Source organism: Euprymna scolopes, chromosome 26 (assembly GCF_053919585.1).
Source record: "Euprymna scolopes isolate OS-2025 chromosome 26, ASM5391958v1, whole genome shotgun sequence".
Lineage (NCBI taxonomy): Eukaryota > Metazoa > Mollusca > Cephalopoda > Sepiida > Sepiolidae > Euprymna > Euprymna scolopes.
The window spans coordinates 58,277,527-58,292,526 of NC_136507.1; the positions used below are offsets into that span (position 1 = coordinate 58,277,527).

At 35.0% G+C, this 15,000-nt stretch overlaps 1 protein-coding gene across 1 annotated transcript in view; it reads left to right on the plus strand.

Annotated features, from left to right (window-relative positions):
- Nucleotides 1-15,000, plus strand: part of LOC145248084 (uncharacterized) — a 480,098-nt gene that overhangs the window by 139,523 nt on the left and 325,575 nt on the right. The window lies entirely within an intron of this gene.

A 15,000-nucleotide genomic window follows, 5' to 3' on the forward strand; every position in this document is an offset into this window, starting at 1 on the left:
AGAAATACTGTTGCAATTTAAACATTTACTTTTAAATGTTTTTAACGTCAGTCAGAGTGATCTAATCATTATATGATGATCTGTGCATGCGAGCTAAATTGACTGACTTTATTTTAACTGTAAAACTCGTTTCCTATCGTTGAGCACTTTACAGTTGAAATAAAGTCAGTCAATTTAGCTCGCATGCACAGATCATCATATAATGATTAGATAACTCTGACAGACGTTTAAAACATTTAAAAATAAATGTTTAAATTTCAACAGTATTTCTCGCGGTTAACGGTGGCCGAATGGATTTGATCCTTGCTATATATATATATATATATATATATATATATATATATATATATATATATATATATATATATATAGTAAGTTATAAAATATATATGGCGATTAAGCTACACTGAGTATTCTGCGTTTCATCCACTCTAGGACTCCTCAGGCTTATGCGCGACTTTTGTGGGTATCTGTCTGCGTATATAAAAACGCCAGACAACCACAAAATTCGCGCATAAGCCTGAGAAGTCATAGAGTGGATGAAACGCGGAATATTCAGTGTAGCTTAATTGCCATATATATTTTATAACTTACTAACTAGCTCTATCTACGTATTGAGCACTTTCGAAGTAAATACTTAAAGTTTACGCATAAATTTATACTTTCGTATATTAATTTTATGTGAATAAATGAAATAGTTATATACATATATATATATATTAAGTATAAAAATGAATAATTGTAATTTATAAATCAGGTTTAAATAATTATTTCAACCATTTGTGGCCACAATACAACATGCCCACTTATATACTGACGAAGTTTAAAACAAATTTTCTAATGCAACTCAATAAGGACTCTCCGCTTTACTTACTACAAAAATGCTAGTTTTATTTTGGTGTTTTAAACTCCCCACGCCCCCCCCCTCTTTTTTGCTGATCAGGAGAACATATTAAAACACAAAATCTTTGTCAATTATCGTCAATGTTTATTGTCAATTTTAATAAAATGAATACCGTTTCCGAAACGATCGTACACTCAATTTTATTTTTTTTTGTTCATCCTTTTGAAACTGATTCATAATTTACAATTATCAATCTTTATACTCAATATTAATATAGTTCTAAGATAAATATGCCTATTGAGCTTATTATATATCTTGAGTACTATGAGCACTGTTCCTTTAAAGTATTAATACATTAAAATAAACTTTATATATATATATATATATATATATATATATTATATATATAAAGTTTATTTTAATGTATTAATACATTAAAATAAACTTTATATATATATATATATATATATATATATATATTACATATATAAAGTTTATTTTAATGTATTAATACTTTAAAGGAACAATGCTCATAGTACTCAAGATATATAATAAGCTCAATAGGTATATATATATATATATATATATATATATATATATATATATATAAGTGAACGTGTCTGTGTATCTATCTGTCTGTGTATTTGTCTGTGTGTGTACATTTCCTTATGCAATAACTCTGTCAATTTTAAGTCTACAGACTCGAAATTTGATATACAGGGTACTGAGATTTGGGAAAATCTTTGTGATCCGTTTTCGGCCAGAAATTTGGCAATTATGGGGCCAACGATTTGACTTTTGAAAACTCAATTTTGAATCTAAACACTTAAAATCTTAGACATGGATCTAACTTAATAACTTGATTTGAGCCCAAAACATTAAATTTTAAGGGGTCATAATTGGGGTCAAAGTAAAAAAAATTGACCGCTTTTTTTTTTGCTAAACATACACCTCCAAATAGCCGAGCAACGTCGGGCACCCATGCTAGTGTCTATAAAAGTGAACATGTCTGTGTATCTGTCTGTGTGTCTGTCTATGTGCCTGCTTGTGTACATTTCCCTACGCAATAACTTTGTCAATTTTTAGTCTATAGACTCGAAATTTGATATACAGGCTACTGAGATTTGGGAAAATCTATGTGATCGGTTTTCGGTCAGAAATTTGGCGATTAAGGGGCCAAGTTGAACGATTTGACCTTTGAGAACTCTACCAAACTCCTCCGACAATTTTGTGTGTAAACACTTGAAATTTTAGATATAGGTTCCTTGGCTATGGACCTAACTTAAAAACTTGATTAGACCCCTAAACAATAAATTTTAAGGGGTCATAATAGGGGTCACATTTTTTAAAAAATTGACCTATTTTTTGTTTTTTTTTGTTTTTTTTTTTGTTTTTTTTGCTCAGCAGACACCTCACACCCGGGCAACGCTGGGCACCCATGCTAGTATATATATATATATATATATATATATATATATATATATATATATATATATATATATATATATATCCAAAACATTAAAAGGAGTTTGTGAATAACTTTATATATATAAAATGATACCCATTAGATGGCACCAATGAGGTCGTCATAAAGTTCACAGTTCTTTATGTAAACCAAGAATATTTGGTACGAATAGATTTTGATTAATGCCTGACTCGTCCACCAAGTTTCAGTCATTAATTCTCCACATTCTTTGTTTTATCAGCGTTCGTTTATATGCAGGGATATTGGAGAATGTCTTGCTAGTTTGAAAGGTGATCCTGAATGGACTTCACACACACACAGAACCGTAGCACCCAGATCTTTTTTTTTATTTGTGGAATTATCTCAAAAGATAATGTCTACGAAAACAATCCACGGACTAAGTTTCTGATTTGTTTTAGATTTCCGGCGTAACGGATAAAATACTTAGTGAAATTTGAGTTTGAACGGTGAAAAAAAAGAAATACAATTGCGAATTACTTATCTGCCCCCGTGGATTAAATAAAGGGTTCCGTTCAAAATTTCACGCAAATTCCCGAGTTCGACAGAAAGATTTTTGAGTTCATCAAAATACACTTGAAGAAAGGCCAGAAGTGACATTGGCCGATACGTTGTGAAAAAAAAAAACGCTTAAGATGACAATAGTAGTCCGAATAATTCAACTTTTATAAATCTTCACACTATTCTTTGGCAGTGCCAAGTTAAGAGTGTATTATACCTATTGACAAGATTCATGTCGTATCCAGACGTTCTGTTTATTGGGCAGTAGTAAAATAAGGACTGTTGGGTATTTATTATTGAAACTTGGTGAATAAGTCACGAATAGACTAAAGTTTATTTGTATTATTGGGATCCATCGAACTACTGTTCTCATCTTAAGTGTGATTTTCACAACGTTTAGGTTGATGTAACCTTCGATCTTCTTCAGGTGTATGTTATCAAACTCGGGAATGTTTCTGTCAAACTTAGGCATTTAGGCGGAATTTCGAACGGAACCCTTTATTTACTTCACGGGGACATCATGCTCTTGTTCCATCAGCCATGACTGGATAGAGGTCCTAAGTAATTCGGAATTGTATTTTTCGGTCGTCCACACTGAGGATTGAACCTTCAACCTTCAGGAGAATATCACTTTTTTAAATTGATTTTTCCAATTACTCTAACCACTTGTAAGTACTTAAAAAAATCAATCGTAAAAAGTGATATTCTCCTGAAGGTTGAAGGCAGGGACCCGTAGGCGTAGAGTACTTGGAAAAATCAATTTTAAAAAGTGATATTCTCCTGGAGGTTGAAGGTTCAATCCTCAGTGTGGACGACCGAAAAATACAATTCGGTAGTGTTGGGACGATTATCGGAATAATCGGAAGATTTCGGGGTATCGGAATCGGAAAAATTGATGCCTATTTTCCAATGCCAAATAGATTCTGTTAATTGCCTTTTTTATTTGATTTTGTTTCAAGCAAAATCTTCTATTGTTTGTAATAATGATAAAATAATAAATATTTATTGATTTTAAATTACACCTAAGACTTAAGTCAAGAGGTCATCCTCCACAAATGTATTTTGACGTTTAGGAAAATATCTGCATATTTAACATGTGTTTTCACGAAAATCGGGGGAAATAACAATCTTATAGTTAAATAATTAGGAATTTATAAAGAATCGGAATCGGTAATTGTATCGGAATCGGGAATTTAGTTCAGAATCGGTAATTGTATCTGAATCGGGAAAAATATTCGAATCGTCCCATCAATACTTTTCAATATCAGTTTTTTCTAAAGATTTTCTATGAAAAATACTATGAAAAATAAATTTTTTAAAAACCATTTACGATTAAAAAAATGTAACCCAATAGTTTTTTTTTTTGTTTTGTTTTTACTTTACGGAACATTTTCTTTTTATGTTTGCTTCATATTCTTGTTTAAATACTCCATCTAAGTTTGAAAAAAATATTGTTTATTTTTTGACAAACATTTTTAGCGAAAATAAAACTACAGGAACAATTTGTCTTGCCTTAATTTATTATGCCTCAATTTGTCGTGCCATAATTTGTAGTGCGTATATGTGTCGTGCGTTGCAATGCGATGCCTCCGTTCAATGTCAAGAGACAATGGATACCCCCTGTAAGGGTCGCTGCGCATGTAATTGTGAGGGAAAGGGTTGTGTAATCACTAACCAAACCTCTCCTGAAACGGCACAGTGCATTAGTATAGTGGTAAGAAGTTCTAGACGATTGGAAACAATGCCGAGCTAAGCAGAGAGCACACAGAGCACCTGAATTTCTAAAATGGTAACCCATGTTACTACTGACCAGGCTCAACGTTGCTTAACTTCGGTGATTTAACGTGAATTATGCCGTATATACAGGGTGACAAAAAAAAAAACGGCCCAACTCTAATCAGGTCCCGTTTCTTAGTGTTTTGTTCGAATGAAATGCAACGTTGGTCATAATTAGTTTATTATATTCAAAACATCACATCAAAACACTAGGGTCTTTGGCCTTTTTTTTCTCCGTTCTACAGCATATGTTCTAGATGGCCACCATTTAGCTTTTGTTTTTTTTTTTGGGGGGGTCACCCTGTATATATATATATATATATATATATATATATATATATATATATATATATATATATATATATATAGTAATTTATAAAATATATATGGCGATTAAGCTACACTGAATATTCGGCGTTTCATCCACTATAGGATTCGTCAGGCTTATGCGCATAAGCCTGACGAATCCTATAGTGGATGAAACGCCGAATATTCAGTGTAGCTTAATCGCCATATATATTTTATAAATTACTAACTAGCTCTACCTACGTATTGAGCACTTTTGAAGTAAATACTTAAAGTTTACGCATAAATCTATACTTTCGTATATTAATTTTATGTGAGTAGTTAAGTAGTTATAATATATATATATATATATATATATATATATATATATATATATATGTGAGTAGTTAAGTAGTTATAATATATATATATATATATATATATATATATATATATATATATATATATATATATATATATATATATAATTATTTACTATAATAATTATTAAATACTTACAGACACTAGTGTTTTATCCTATCGGGAATCACCAGTGCAGAGTGTCACGAATAATACCAGCCGATAGATTCGAACCCGGCGACAGAAGCCATCTCTGGCTTCATTCGGATTATATATATATATATATATATATATATATATATATATATATATGTATATATATATATGTATATATATGCATATATATATATTATGTCATGCCTTAATATCACACAGAAAAAGAGTAACAACAGGAGCAGTTGTTGTGTTTTGTCGTACATTCGCCGTACCTTAATTTGTCGTAGATGAATAGTAAAACCGTTAATACTAACTACACATTAAACATTTTTTTGTATTTGTATTATTACTATTTGTTGTTGATAACAATAAACTAAACATTATTTATTATTCATTGAGTTAAACAGACTTTGATTTAAACAAAAACGCACTTACAAATGTCACAGACAAATTATGGCTTTTAAACTCCGGTGTTGGTGGTGGTGGCTAATCAAAATACTCTTGGCGTCATAAAATGAACAGATTTTTTTTTTTTTTTTATTATTATGCGCTGCCAATCAACACTTCTCGCTTAGAAAGAATAATGTTTTTGTTCAATAAATTCACATCGACAAGGAATGGATAAAAAAGGTATTATTCGGATTTTATTGTCAGGATTAACTTGCTTAAATTTATCGGGTTTGTCTAGATAAACTTTTGTAAATCCGATGAACAATTTTCACTTATGAAATGCCAAATGTCTAAAGCAAAAACCGCCATTTTGAAAATAAGCATTTTAGAAAAAATATCTGCATAAATAAAGCAATGTATGTATGTATGTATGTATGTATGTATGTATGTATGTATGTATGTATGTGTGTATGTATGTATGTGTGTATGTATGTATGTATGAATGTATGTATGTATGTATGTATGTATGTATGTGTGTGACTTAGTGGAAATATCCAACCGATAAACTCTTAAATTACAGGTCACATTACACTGAAATTAACAGGAAATAGTAATCATACACTAATGATAGGTTATAACGAGTAAAAATCTTGTGATGGGTGAATAACGCGTATATAAATATGTCGGCAAGCGAAATGCAAAATATTCACTTCACATTGCCGACACATTGTTATTACTTTTATGCATGCGTAAATTCATTCATAGCTTCAAGTGGTTTAGTTTAAAATATTGCTCATCTACCTGCCCACAGCTCAAACGGTAGGGTACGCAGCTGGAGCACTAATTATTTTGGTTTTGATTTTAGCTGATATATATATATATATATATATATATATAAGTGAACGTGTCTGTCTGTGTGTCTGTGTACATTTCCCTACGCAATAACACTGTCAATTTTTAGTCTACAGACTCGAAATTTGATATACAGGGTACTGAGATTTGGGAAAATCTTTGTGATCGGTTTTCGGCCAGAAATTTGGCTGTTAAAGGGCCAAGTTAAACGATTTGACCTTTGAGAACTCTACCAAACTCCTCTGACAATTTTGGGTCTTAACACTTCAAATTTTGGATATAGGCTCCTTGGACATGGATCTAACTTAATAACCTTTGAGCTTAAAACAATAAATGTTAAGGGGGTCATAATAGGGGTCAAATTAAAAAAAATTGATCGTTTTTTTTTTGTTTTTTGTTGTTTGTTTTTTGATGTTTTTTTTTTTTTTTTGCTCAGCATACACCTCCAAACACCCGGGCAACGCCGGGCTGAAATGCTAGTATAAATGACAAAGCTCTCTCTGATTCCCTCTCCTCTGATCTTGAGCGCGTGGTTCAGTGGGGGAAGAGATGGCTGGTTACTTTTAATGCATCTAAAACCAAGCTCCTAACTTTACATCATCAACGCTCTGTTTCTCATCTAGCATCAATTGAAATGGATGGCTCTCGTCTTGGGGAGGCTTCATGTTTTGACAAGCTCCTGGGTTTGACCTTTACTCCTGATCTGAAATGGAACACGTATATCAAGTCTGTTGCCCGGCCGCCGGGAAAATGGTGGGATCCTTCTACCGCTCCAAAAGATATCTCACTACGAATGCAATTCTCTATCTCTATAAAAGCCAAGTACGTTCAAAGATGGAGTACTGCTGCCATCTGGGCTGGAGCTTCAAAAAACAGCCTATCCTGCCTTGACAAAGTACACAATAGACTTCGTGGCTTAGTGGGGGATGCTCTCTTCCCTTCCCTGCAACCTCTCTCCTACAGAAGAGACGTTGCGAGCCTGTCTTTGTTTTATCGTTATTTCCATGGCAAGTGCTCGTCTGAGCTCCAATCTCTGGTATCCCCATCGCCAATCCTTCATGATAAATACCCGTCTAGCTAAAACCACTGTCAGTAATTTCCCCCACTCTTTATCTGTGCCTAAATCAAAACGTACATTCCATGAACATAGCTTCTTTCTTAGAAGTGCACGCCTGTGGAATTCTTCCGTTTGCCTGTTTCCCACCTGACTACAACTTGGACGTCTTCAAGTCCAACATAAACAAATTCCTGATTAATCGTTCCTTAAGTAAGACACTTTATCAAATCTCCAATACCAACTATTACTACGATATTATCCCATTGATTATTGTACACAAAATAACCCTTATCCCCGAGTGGCTTCCTGGCCTTGATAAGTGGTGATCTCCATGTAATATATATATATATATATATATATATACCGGGTGGAACGATAAATTTGTCGCCCTAAAGAAAACAATACTACAGCTTCATTTTAAAAGTTTTATTGAAACAAACCAATTCAAGTAAGTCTATCATGTAGTAGAGCTGACATCTATTCAATGTAGCCGCCGTCAGCCTCAATCACCGCCTCGATATGGGACCAGAACTGGGAGCATGTCTTTTCCACAAGTGCCAGCGGGAGCTCGGCGAATACTCGGCAGATGGTGGCGATCAGGCTGGCTTTGGTGTTGTGCATATCATGCTTTTGATGTTCCCGACGTAGGACCAAGCGAAGTAGTCCAGCAGGTTTAGGTCGGGGGAGGAGAGGAACCAGTGAGAGAAGGGTACAAAGTCGTAGCACTCCATCGGAAAGCCAAGCGTCTGCCTCTTTGGACTTGTGGGCCGGCGCCGAGTACTGCTGCCACACCCAGTTTCTGCTAGCGGTCACCTGGTTGTACTAGGGGATCACCACAATCTTCAGCAGATCCTGGTACACTTTAGTGTTGACTTTAAAGCCGACTTCGAAGATGCGAGGTGGCATAGTGTGGCTCTCGGTTGAAACCACGTCAAAGATCATAACTGTGATTGGAAACTTCATTGAGATGGGCCCTCAAGCTTTGAACCGTCCGAATTTGCATTTTGAGAGTGCTGACAATGGTCCTGTTGCCATAACTTGGATCGGTAGAGATCATGAGATATACATCGGCGCATCTCCGATCTCGCTCATTGAACATTGTGTCACTTTCAAACATGATAGAGGGCTCCTAACGTCTTTGGGATTGGTATACAATTGGCCAACCAGTAGATGGTCTAGGACAAAGAAAGAAATCCGGTTTTCATCAAACAGAAATGGAATTATGTCGCCTTTTCTAGGGCGACAGTTTTATCGTTCCATTATATATATATATATATATATATATACGCACGAAATCTGCATAAATTAAAATATATTTAAACGTATTTTACGACCGGACAAAGCTAAGCGCACTTCGCTATAAAAAGATTAAAAGTAAAATAGATATAATTTTGCCGTTTTTTTTTTAAATATTTTATTTAAAAAAATTTATTTAAAAAAACGTTTATTCCTTCCAAACAAAGGATATTGCTGATGAAGCGTAATAGTCTACTATGAATTAGTGGCAAGATTTATAAGAGGCATTCTAAGTGGTGGTTTGTGCAGTAAGATGTGTGTTCGCATTGCATTTTCATTTCTGCATATTAGTACAGTAAAGGCAACAAGGAGTTGAGGGGGAATTTCAAAGATAAACAGTTCGCGAAAAGAACCTGTTAGAGTAGAAAGTTTTTCAGCATTCAAGACATATACTAGTGAGGCAAGTTAGCTCAGGATTCCATAAGAATCTTTCACTTAGTTATACAAGCAGCAATTTCTTTTTGTTTCATCAATCTGCTCCACTAATAGTGACGGGTTGGAGTTGTAATGCTAATTATGAAAGTCGTCGATGCTTCCACTGAGTAGGGGGGACAAATACAGTAAGTTCGTCGTGTCTCGGAGCACATTCAGTTAAAGCACTTGTAAAACAAGTACAAGAATACAACAATTTCGTGATGTGGCATAGGCTGGAGATTTGGCCTTAGTTTTAAAAAGACCAAGCCTATATGCAACAAGAATACAGTGGGCAGGAAGAGCGTTCTAAAAGCAATTCTTTAAAAGAAGGTACTGGAACAATATGTATTATGAAGAAATATCTGAACGGGGAATTTATGAACATCATTAAACCAAAAGTCAAACGAACTGGAACACATTAAGTTGGAAATAAATCAAGTCATCTTGAAAAGTAAACTGAATTATATAAGTCGTTTGAGGAAAAGGTTCGTGTAGTGTGTTGATGTAATTAAAATGGTTTTCGCTTTGTAGAATTTCAAAGGAATCCTGTATGTTGGTAAATTGTGTGGAATAGTTGCGGTATCAATGCTGAACGAACAGTTTTATCATATCTACGATAAGTCAATAGGTCATAACAAATTCTTGAAAAAATGGAACAATAATAAAACTTCTATGAGGTGCCTTAAATCAGTTTACAGACTTTTTTGTACAGGCATTTAAAATTGTCGTAGACCCTTGAAAATTCAATAGGTTATTGCCGTACGTCGTATAAGATGACTGGCCAATTTTTTATGAGTTTAGGTTCAAATGAACAGCTACAACAGGAATTGGAATACACCCTACTAAAGTCTGATTATCATAGCTGGAGAAGTACAAAAATGCAATCTGGACATAAGGATACTTAGAAGAACGATATGCAATAAAATTCTATTTTGAATTTAGAAAAAATGCTTTTGAACCGTCTTCGATGGATCGAGCATAAGTTTTTGAGATTCAAAGAAGGCAAGAAGTCTGTGACGGATCATGAAAGTTATGGGAGGAGTAAGAAAGTCAGAGCACCAGAGTTGATTGGCTAAATAAAGAATTTCATGGATAAAGGTCTTCATGTGTCTACAGAGACAATAAGTGCATAGTTTGATGTCAGTGTGGGAACTGTACACACAATTATTCGCGAGGAACTGAAGATGTGGAAGATTTGCGCAAAGTTTGTCCTAAGGATGCTCAGAGAAGACCAGAAAGAAAGACGTTGTCATGACAACAGAAAGATGGCCGAGCTGATCAATTAAGATCTCACAGTTCTTGATACTCTTAAAGCTGGATCTACTGCTATGACCCAGAGACCAAGAGACAGAGTTAATAGTGGAAGCATAATGGCTCTCCCAGACCCAAGAAGGTCAGACTGAGCAAATCCACCCAGAAATTTTTTTTTTTTTTTACAGCACGAGCATGGTCTACCTGTACTGAGTTCCTACTGGACAGACAGTCAACAAGGAATACTGTGTTGATGTTTTAAGGGAGTTCAGGGAGAGGTTCCGTCGAAAAAGGCCACCACTCTTCAAATCGGGTCAGTGGCATTTCTACCGGGATAATGCATCAGTCCACAACTCCATCCTTGTCACAGACTATTTGACTAAGATGGGCATCAAGACAGTTCATCCTTCTTCCTATAGTAAAGACCTTTCTCCTTGTGACTTTTGGTTATTCCCTAAGCTCAAGGAAAACCTTAGAGGCTGTTGTTATGACACAACAGAGGAGATGAAAGAGGCTGTGACGAGGGTCATTGACCCTCTCACATAAGATGACTTCCATGGGGTCTTCCAGGAGTCGTTGGAACGGTACAGCAAGTGCATTGCAGCAGGTAGAGATTACTTTGAAGAGGACTGGAGTTTCCTGCGTGGACTATCAATAAAAGTGCCCATATGAAAAAAAAGTCTGGAAACTTATAGAAGGCATCTCGTACCTCACCCACCTTATACTCTTAGCGTTGCTCCATCTGACTGCAGTCTATTTCGATCAATGCAACACTTTATGAAAGGTCGCCGATCTGAGCTATTCGCCGAAAGTTATAGAAGTTTATCAATACATTTTTGGTTTACAATTGACAGATTAACACTTTGACCAAATACAAATTTTATAGATTGTTGGCAAAAAAAAAAAAAAAAAAAGTCATGTATCAGGATTGTAATAATTTTGGAGAATATCTGTTGTTGATTTCTTTTAATACATTTATGGATAATGAATCTTTTACTCCCGTGCGATACCCGAACGTTGGATTTAGATTTATTGGTCGTGTACTTGCGAATTGAGTGGATAGCCAGTAAACATGGCGCTCGCCCCTTCTCTACCCTGCATGCTTAAGCGCGAGCAAAATCAACTGATAATAAAAACAAACAAAAAAACTTGCAGATAACGAAACGAAGTCAAAAAAACTAATAAAGAGAAAGGGGAATGGGTTTCTTTATTTGTTTTTGGTTCACAGCTTTTCACACCATTTGAATGAGTCGATCGGCGTTCGTAATATGCCTCTCCATGGTTTGCTTTCAACTTATTAAATACAATAGGATTGAATAAACTAATAAATAACATGGACATATTACTGCCGGCGAAAACGCACAGATATGCTCCCTTTCTTGTTTTCTCACCCTCCCTTCTCTTTATTTCACACACACACACACACACACACACACACACACACACACACACACACACACACACACATATCACACACACATCACATCACACCACACACACGCACACACACATATTCATTTTTTTCTTCTTCATTTTGTTTGTGTTTTAACTCAAGGGGTCAGCCCCTCGTAGAGAGAGAAAAGGGTCACGTCCGATGTTGTTGAAGATTGATTTAAGTCTGAATCGATGTCTATTTGCGTGGTTAGCGTGAATTTTGAATAGAGAAACTTGATCACATCTTTGAAAATATTATTACACAGACCTAATTTAAAAAGTTGGCATTTATGCATTTTTTTATCTCGATTTTTGTAACATTGGCGAGGGCGCGACCGACAGCTGACGAAAACCAACGGAAAAAGCCGAGCGGTAATTGCGGACGGCACCGACTGCTGGCGAGGACGGCCGGCAGAAAAAACAAAAACAAACAAAAAAAAAACGCGATTTATTTTGTCATTTTTTCTTTGTAAAGTATTTATGTTTTTTTTCTTTTTTTTTTTTGTGTGTGTGTGTGTGTGTGTGCGTGTGTGTGTTTTAAGGAGGGTATTACAACTAAGACAGGTTTTTGTTGTTTTTTTTTACAGTTTATATTTCAACATTTTTTTGATGAAAAATATTTCATTGCAACTTCCCTTTTGATAAATATGTCCTGTAAACATAAAAACTACAAAAAAAAAAAAGGAAAATATGCTTTGTCTATAACTTTTCTTGAAAAAAAAATAGAAAAAATAAACATTAACAAAAACAAAATGTTAAAAAATACATTGAAATTTTTCGTGAAAAAGATTTCATAGAAAAAAATTGTATTAAAAAAATAAACATTAACTTATTTTTGCTTAACTTTATACCGGGTTAACCAAGTGCAAGAGAGATTCAAGCAATTTCACTTAAAGGGACGGTCAGAGTCTTAAAAAGATACCTCGGTTTGAATATCCGAGTTAGCGAGTGAATATTTGGCATCCGGTAGGATGCTCTATCCTTAGTTTGAACAAACTGATGCAAAAAAAAAAAAAAAAATTAACAAAATTGATATTAGCGTTAATTCTGCATTTTGCAGAGCCTAACTCTAACTATAACGTAACCCTAACTTAAACTTAAGCATAACTATGACGCAACTCTAACTATAACGTAACCCTAACAATGACGTAACCCTAACTATGACGCAACTCTTACTATAACCTAACCCTAATCCCAACCCTAAATTGATTAAACTTGCAAGAGATAAATAATGGCTGCACGTGAACACTACATATGACTGTCACGGCTTTTATTTTTTGAGGCAGGGAGAAACTTTTTTTTTCCTATTATTGGCGGGACTCTCCAACAAAAGATGTAACAATTGTTTTAGCCATTGTCGATCCCCGTCACTTACTCACTTCCTAAACCCGATGATGAACCCAATACTATATAGGTCTAAAATAAAACAAACAAACAAAATAACCAGTTATCAATCGTATGTCGTTCGATAGTTACGTTCGAATGTTTTCCCGCTTTTCATTTGGATGCTATCGTCACTTCACCTGATGCTTCCGGAATGTTTTCCAAATCTCTGCATCGGATGAACAGCGATGAAAACGGGATTAAAACAAAATGGCGAATCGGAGAAATCAGGTCGTAATTCGATTATAAGTATTGTATCTGTCCCGATGCTGCACTCCATCTTTCCTGCCTTGCGGTGAAGGAGAAGTGCTTCAAGACTAAAGCAATTTCATTTTTGTTCCAATCCAAAATGCCTCTTTTTATTTCCCCACATTAAAAACCGATCTTGTGTCTATCTCTGCCTTCGTGGAGAGGCAAGTAAATATGGGCTAGAATAACTTTATGTTGAATTATATTTGTTTATATTTTAATATTACGTCTGTCGCTGAAGTTTGAAATCGAATTTTCGCGTTAAAAGTGCAGATTAAATAGGAGCATTTTAAGATGAGCAAAGTATTTGTTAATATAGATTGGGATAATTCGTTAACAAAATTAGAATTTTAAGGTAAATAGCCACTCCAAGATGAAAGTTAATGAAAGTGTCCTTATCGACTTATTTTCAATTACAGGACATCAGGTAAAATTCGGTTGCCATCTTGTTTGGATTTCGCTTATTCAGCTAGTATTGACACATTTCAAACGTGATTTTCTCAATTTTACACGAGTAATACTAAAAGGATTTTAAATCGAAATGATTCCTCGTTTGATAATATATAAGAAAAACAACATAAACCAATTTTCAATGCTCTACGGACTTTTTCTCGCATTCTACTTTCGTCGCGAGCTTTAATACCGCTTGACAGACCAACGAGAAACCTATTTGAAACTAAAGCTTGAGCGATTAAGGAAAATTCGTGCTTTCAATCTCCGCGTTTAGCGATGAGATGCCTTTTACAAGAGAGAAGCGACCAACAGAAATCATATTTCGTTTAAACGTTACACACTGACTGCCAGAGAGCGCCTCTTATTATAAATGCTTGGGCGCGTCTAAAGTAAGATGCGTCTATTCAAACTGCAAGTTTAGTCATGATATTACATTTCCGAACTGAATCGTGAGGATAGACAGACATACTGTTATAGACATGATTTGGACGCATCTACACAAATAGAGATAGTAGGTGCGTATCCTCCTTGTTGGTCTTTGGGAACGCAGAGCTGACACGTGCGTCTTCTAAATAATTGACGGGGGTGATAGTGGCGGGTAGTCGTAAATTGCCCTTGATAAATTTATCTTGTATATTACTCTAGAAATGTCGGCGTTACCTTCTGCTGAGCAACAGGTGTCATCTTTCTCAGTCTCTCCCTTTAAACTCGCCACCCAATCGATTAACATCCGAATCGTGTATGTTACGTTACCAGTATGACGCGAAAGGGGGAGTGTAGTGGTTACTTGGCGTACCAGGTTCGAGTTCTTTCAGG